Here is a 7082-nt window from a genome sequence, read left to right as displayed (position 1 = left end):
ACACTGTGTGCAAATCTGCTGCATATGTACACCAAAAGCACACACACCCAGCCATCTGCATAATATGATTTAACAGACAAGGCTTCTTCTGTTGCTCCATGGTCTAATTTTGAAGTCTAATGGAGCAGTTTTGGGTGGTGTAGAGGATCAGCATGGGCTCTTTGGCCACTCTGCAGATCCATATGCAGCTCGCTGTTATGCTCTGTGTGTTTAGAGCCAGCATTAACTTCTGTTGGATTGGATCAGACAGGTAAGCCTTCGCTTCTCACACGCATCAGTGAGCCTCAAGTGTCCATGACGCCGTCACTGTTCTCCTTCATTAAACCACTTTTGTTAAAAAACTTACCCCTGCATACTGGGAGAAACCCCACAACACCTGCTGTTCTGGAGAAGCTCACAAGTCACTCAGATCCTTTCACTTGACGATTTGTCCTGCTTCCAACACCTCTACTTTAATAACTGCTGCCTGAAATATCTCACCTCTCTACAGTCATCCCTGCACTGCTCATGGACTCTTCAACAACATCTGTTTAACAACATCTGGTCTGCTGTTCAGTGACTGCTGGAGTTGAAAAGAATGCAGGTTGAAACCTACTGAGATGAGCCAAGGGGAGAGGGGCCAGGTCTTCAAGGTTGGTGTATGTTTGTGTGTGTGTGTGTTTGTGTGTGTAGGTGGCTTCCAAACTTGTACTGATTTTTTACCTTAGATCTCCACCAAAACCACAAACTTTAACCTTCAACACACACACACACACACACACACACACACACACACACACACACACACACACACACACACACACACACATTTGCTGACAAAGTGTTATATAAAAAACTGCCATGTGTGGTGGCGGCTTCACTGAAAAATCGGAATGTTCACTTGGTATAAAGAAATGCAACCACCCTATCTAACCACACAAACACACCCACACACACACACACACACACACACACACACACACACACACGCACACACACGCACGCACGCACGCACGCACACACACACACACTCACACGCACACGCACACATAGAGCAGTAACTTCTTTTGCTTGATATTTAACACACAATATATTTTCTCTCAATCAACTATTCAACCCTCATTCCAAAAAAGTTGGGATACTGTGTACGATATAAATAAAAACAGAATGCAATGATTTGTGAATCTCATACACACATTTTATCCGCAGTAGAAAAGAGAAAACATGTCACATGTTTACATTGAGAATTTATATCATTTGTATATAGACCCATATGTGTCTGATACAGGATTCTAGCTGATCAACAGTCTGTTGTTCATTTCATGATGTCCCAATTGGTAAAAGGTTTAGACTGCAGGCAGGTCAGTTCAGCACTCAGACTCGTCTACTACAAAGTCATGCTGTAGTAATAGATGCAAGATCTTCCCTGAAAAATAAATTTTTTGGATGGAAGCATTTGCTGCTCTAAAACCTGTATATAGTATTTAGCAAGTGCAAGCTGCCCATTCCACAGGCACTAATGCCCCACCATACCATCAGAGTCAGATGGTCCCTCTCCTCTTTAGTCCAGAGGATGTGGTGTCCATGAATTACAAAAATAAAAAAAAATACAATTCTGATTCTTCCAATAAGACACATAGCAGTTTTCCACTTTGCCTCAGTACATTTTAAATGAGCTTCAGCCAGAGAGGATGGTGGTGTTTCTGGATCATGTTCATGCATTCTTTTGCATGATAGAGATTTAACCTGCATTTGTGGATGACATGGCAAACTGAATTACATTCATCATTACAGAATCATAACTGTTTTAAATGCAGTGGCCCCTGAGGGCCCAAAGATCACGGCCATCCAGTATTGATTTTCACCCTGGTCCCTTGTGCACAGAGATTTTCTCCAAATTCTTTTAAACTTTTGATGATATGTTCTGTAAATGATGGGTTATTTAAAGTCTTTGCAATTTGATGTTGAGGAACATTATTCTGAAATTGTTCCACAGTTTTGTAGACACAGTCTTTCACAAATCAGTGAAGCTCCGCTTATCTTTACTTCTGAGAGTCTCTGCCTCTCTAAGATACACTATTTATACCCAATCATCTCACTGACCTGCTGCCAATCAGCCTCATAAGTTACTAAATGCTTCTCCATCTGTTTTATGTGAATAACATTTACTTTTTCAAGACTTTTGTTTTCCCGTTCCAGCTTTTTTGAGATGTTGCAGCATCAAATTCATTAAAATAACCAGAGATTTTCTTAAAATGGTACATTTCCTCAGTTTTTTTTAAACATTTCATATGTTTATCGTGAATAGAATTAATGAGTCCTTCATCCATTTTATATACAGATGCACCAAAACAATTCAACATCAGTTTGTCCCCGTTGAACCCATACAATTTACATTCCACACACACACACACACACACACACACACACACACACACACACACACACACACACACACACACACACACACACACACAGTTTGATGAGTCGCAGATAGACAAACATGCACCTGCATGAACATTTAAGAAACAAAGATTTTAATCTAAAATGAAACACACACACACACACACACACAGACACACACAAACACACACACACGCACACAGTTTGATGAGTCACAGATAGACAAACATGCACCTGCATGAACATTTAAAAATCCAAGATTTAAATCTAAAATGAAACACACACACACACACACACACACACACAAACACACACACACACACACACACACACACACACACACACACACACACACACACACACTTGCATTAAATATTTATACAAAACCCAAGAAACAAATCCTCAGAACAAACTCAGGAAATCTGGATTACTTTGTTATTCACTGCACAAGCTGTGTTTAAAATACGCTCAATGAACTTATTACTGACATATTATCACATTCCTTACACACACACACACACACACACACACACACACACACACACACACACACACACATATGCAGATCAGATCAGATCAGATATGGAAATCTCAAATAGTTGTAATAATTGCAAATATATATATATATATATATAGAGAGAGAGAGAGAGAGAGAGAGAGAGAGAGAGAGAGAGAGAGCATTTGTGTGTATGTGTGTGTCTATTTCAGTCTATTGTGTGTGTGAGTGAGTGTGTGTGTGTTTTAGCATGTGTGTATAAGCACATGCTTCTGTCTGTCTATTTCTGTGTGTCTATTTCAGTGTGTGTGTGTGTGTGTGTGTGTGTGTGTGTGTGTGTGTGTGTGTGTGTTAAAAATTACATAATTTTGGAATTCTCTCCAAGTGGCTCAGACCCTCCAAATGATGGCACACACACACACACACACACACACACACACACACACACACACACACACACACACACACACACACACACACACACACACACAGGGTGATAGACGCTACATTAACCTGTCCCACTGAGGTGAGGAATACAGACACTGGGACTATTCTTGATCTTCTGTGTGTTATTTTTGTGTTTTATGTTTCAGTTCTTTTTTGTTTGTTTTTTGTCTAGACAGCTTGAAGTAAACAAGTGTGAGGTTCACACACACACACACACACACACACACACACACACACACACACACACAAACACAGTGTATCTTTTTCTTCTGAAAGATACAGTATATATATATATATACAGACCCTGTAAAAAGTCTGGAGTGTTTTAGGGTGTTTGAGAAACAAGTGAATGTTCCTTCTGTTTCTATACAACAAACTCATAAATGTAACAATATGAAGATTCACTTTAAACCAACAAATCTATAGATGTCCAGACCTTTTCATTGAAAAACATTAGCATGAAGAACAGTGTTACACATTTAGCATCCAGACAGGTCTATCATCAAACATTCAGCTGAAATATTTTGCGGTGTCTTTTGTAAAACGCTCTAAAGATGTTCTTCACTAGTTGGATATTTTCTTCTTCATCTCAGAGGAGTTCAGTAGGATTTAGGTGCGGTGACTGAGCAGGTGGTTCCATGATAAATATCACTCCAGACAGCTCATCATCTTGTTGTATGCTGAAGTTGGCTCCAATAAGTCGCAGTCCAGACAGAACTGCATGGTGCTGAAGTATGAAATGGAAGACATGTTGGTTCACTTTCACTTTCTGGAACCTTCCCTGCTCCAAAACAACCCCAAGCCATTAAAAAGAAATCTGTTGGAAGGCCTTCACATTCAGCACATGTGGGCTTTTTTAGTGTAAACAACATTGTAACCCATCAGATTGTGACTTCTAGCAGGTGTAATAATGTTTATTCATGTGGACAGTTACACTTTTTTATGATCTGTTTATAGTGTAATAATACACATTTTCTTTCCTGTTGAATTTACACAAAAACACACTTCATTTCAAATCCTTATCAAAACCCTAATGTACAGAAACACAGGAACCCCGAGGTGATGTGATGAGGTGGATATCCATGCTTCTGCTGGAGATGATGTGTGTGTGTGTGTGTGTGTGTGTGTGTGTGTGTGATGAGGTGTATATCGGTGCTTATGTTAGAGATGATGTGTGTGTGTGTGTGTGTGTGTGTGATGAGGTGTATATCGGTGCTTATGTTAGAGATGATGTGTGTGTGTGTGTGTGTGTGTGTGTGTGTGTGTGTGTGTGTGTGTGATGAGGTGTATATCGGTGCTTATGTTAGAGATGATGTGTGTGTGTGTGTGTGTGTGTGTGTGTGTGTGTGTGTGTGATGAGGTGTATATCGGTGCTTATGTTAGAGATGATGTGTGTGTGTGTGTGTGTGTGTGTGTGTGTGTGTGTGTGTGTGTGTGTGTGTGTGTGTGTGTGATGGTGCAGTTGTGGCTCCAGTGAAAAGAGACGTGTTGAATTGTGATCATTGTGTTTGTTGTGTTAGTGATGTTTATTCTCTCTGGATGAGATCCTGTGTGTGATGCAGCTCTGATCTTCTGCACTTCTCTATAAAGCTGATGATTTCTGTAGATGTGGAGTTATAATGATGGGATTAAGAGGTGGATTGATTGAGGTAGAACATCACTGAAGGTCTGGGTGAAATACATGACTTGGTACTGTATATATTTAACACTCATAAATATACATATGTTCTTGCACAGCATTTCCTTCAGATGTATTGGCACCCTCGATCCCTTGTGATACTCAGTGTGTGGAGAATAACTTCATGGCGTAGTGTATCGTGCATCGTGAAGGTGAAAGAGGTGTGTATGGAAAAACAAACCATCTTAACATGTGTGGGTGAGAGAGGAAGAAGAAATTCATTTATACTACACACTGTTTCCTCAAAAACATCATTAAAATCATGTGACCTGAGACAGAGAGAGAGAGAGAGAGAGAGAGAGTTTTGGTGTAATGTTGGTGTTTTTTTACCTCAGTCTGGATGTCGTTATGTTTTTACACTTGATTCTCTGTGTGTGTGTGTGTGTGTGTGTGTGTGTGTGTGTGTGTGTGTGTGTGTGTGTGTGTGTGTGTGTGTGTGTGTGTGTGTTTTCTGAAACATGAATAAGGGCAAAAAATTTCCAGAACATTCTTGTGCCTTGAAAAGAGCTCCTGTCTCCCTGAATCTGTCTGTTCATCAACTCTCTGTGTTTGTGAAAACACACACACACACACACACACACACACACACACACACACACACACTTTCACAATAATGATAAGCATCTGCTCCTTTCAATATCAGGTCTTCTGTCTGTTTTGATGTTGAGATTTGTGTGTGTGTGTGTGTGTGTGTGTGTGTGTGTGTGTGTGTGTGTGTGTGTGTCTGTGTGTGTGTGTGAGTGTGTAGTATGTCCTGGCACTACTGTGCCTGTGGAAAGGGTGATATAAGGTCTGAATGACAGGAAAAGAATGGGAGTGTGTGTGTGTGTGTGTGTGTGTGTGTGTGTGTGTGTGTGTGTGTGTGTGTGTAAAGGGGTGGGGGCTTGAGGGATTTATAAAGGCTCATGAGCTTCTCACAAAGTGCAAAAGAGAGAAGACGAGATAAAAGACACAATTTGTACATTTCCAACATCATATAGAGGTAAGTGAACTTCACACACACACACACACACACACACACACACACACACACACACACACACACACACACTGTACAGCATTAAAGTGTTTTCATCTGCTAGCACTGATTAATTTAACGTGTGTGTGTGTGTGTATGTGTGTGTGTGTGTGTGTGTGTGTGTGTGTGTGTGGTCTAAATGATGAGTTCCAATCCACTTAAACCCTAACCTCTTAATCCATATCCCCTAATCCTTAGTCCCTTAATCGGAGGTGGTAGGTGGTAGGAGGTGGTAGCTCAGTGGTTAAGGCATTGGGCTTTGGATCAGAAGATCACAGGTTCAAATCCCACCACCACCAAGCTGCCACTGCTGGGCCCTTGAGCAAAGCCCTAAAACCCTCCCCTGCTCAGTTGTAAGTCGCTCTGGATAAGGGCGTCTGCCAAATGCCGCAAATGTAAATGTAAATGTAATCCTTAACCCCTAATCGTAGTCTCCTAATCCCTAACCCTTAGTCCCTTAATCTCTAACTCCTTATCCCCAAGCCTTTCTCTATGCTTAATTGTTGATCTCTCCTCACCCGTACCCTCAGCAGCACTGCCTGTCATTACTCCTAATCTTAATATATGAACTGGTCCTAATTTGAATCCTTGCTAATGGCCCCAAGCAGCAGCAGCTTGCTGATGTGGGGATTTAAACTCATGCTCTTCTCATGTCTAATCTCATCAAGCTTCCTTTATCTCATCATGTAATCTAAGCAAACACATGATTCCCTTCTGTCTGGGAATTTCTTCTATCACCTCCTATCTAATCTCATCAAACTCTCACATATCCTCATGTCTAATCTCAGTAATCTCTCCTTCCTGGTCCATTTTTAGAATTCAGTTTTTTACTTTACCTGAAATTCACACACACTGATCTTCTGTTCTTTAACCATCTGTACTTCTCTGTTTCTCTAAACAAAGAAATTACACTTCTGCCTTAAACATGGTGTTTATATACAGTATTTATATTTGTATTTTTTACCTGCTAATTCTAAAAGCGAATAATTGCCCAATCTAAAACACACACACAGCTGCATTTACACCGTGTCCCCCGGGAATGTTACTCCACTTTTTCTTTT

The 7082-nt window shown here is 40.6% G+C and overlaps 1 protein-coding gene and 1 long non-coding RNA gene across 2 annotated transcripts in view; both read left to right on the top strand.

The window, feature by feature from the left end:
* Window positions 1–3357: 3357 nt before the first annotated feature.
* Window positions 3358–5307, top strand: LOC124381918. Its single transcript, XR_006924947.1, has 2 exons — window positions 3358–3404; window positions 5063–5307. It is a non-coding gene; the product is annotated as an uncharacterized LOC124381918 (long non-coding RNA).
* Window positions 5308–5831: 524 nt separating this feature from the next.
* The window catches only part of LOC124381910 (matrix Gla protein), a 2889-nt gene continuing 1638 nt past the window's right edge, over window positions 5832–7082 (top strand). The window contains exon 1 of the mRNA XM_046843843.1: window positions 5832–5985. The gene's annotated coding sequence lies outside the window, so the exon portion shown is untranslated. The remainder of the gene's footprint in view (window positions 5986–7082) is intronic.

The sequence above is a fragment of the Silurus meridionalis genome, chromosome 29, assembly GCF_014805685.1.
Source record: "Silurus meridionalis isolate SWU-2019-XX chromosome 29, ASM1480568v1, whole genome shotgun sequence".
NCBI lineage: Eukaryota > Metazoa > Chordata > Actinopteri > Siluriformes > Siluridae > Silurus > Silurus meridionalis.
This window is presented reverse-complemented; position numbering and strand designations above follow the sequence as displayed.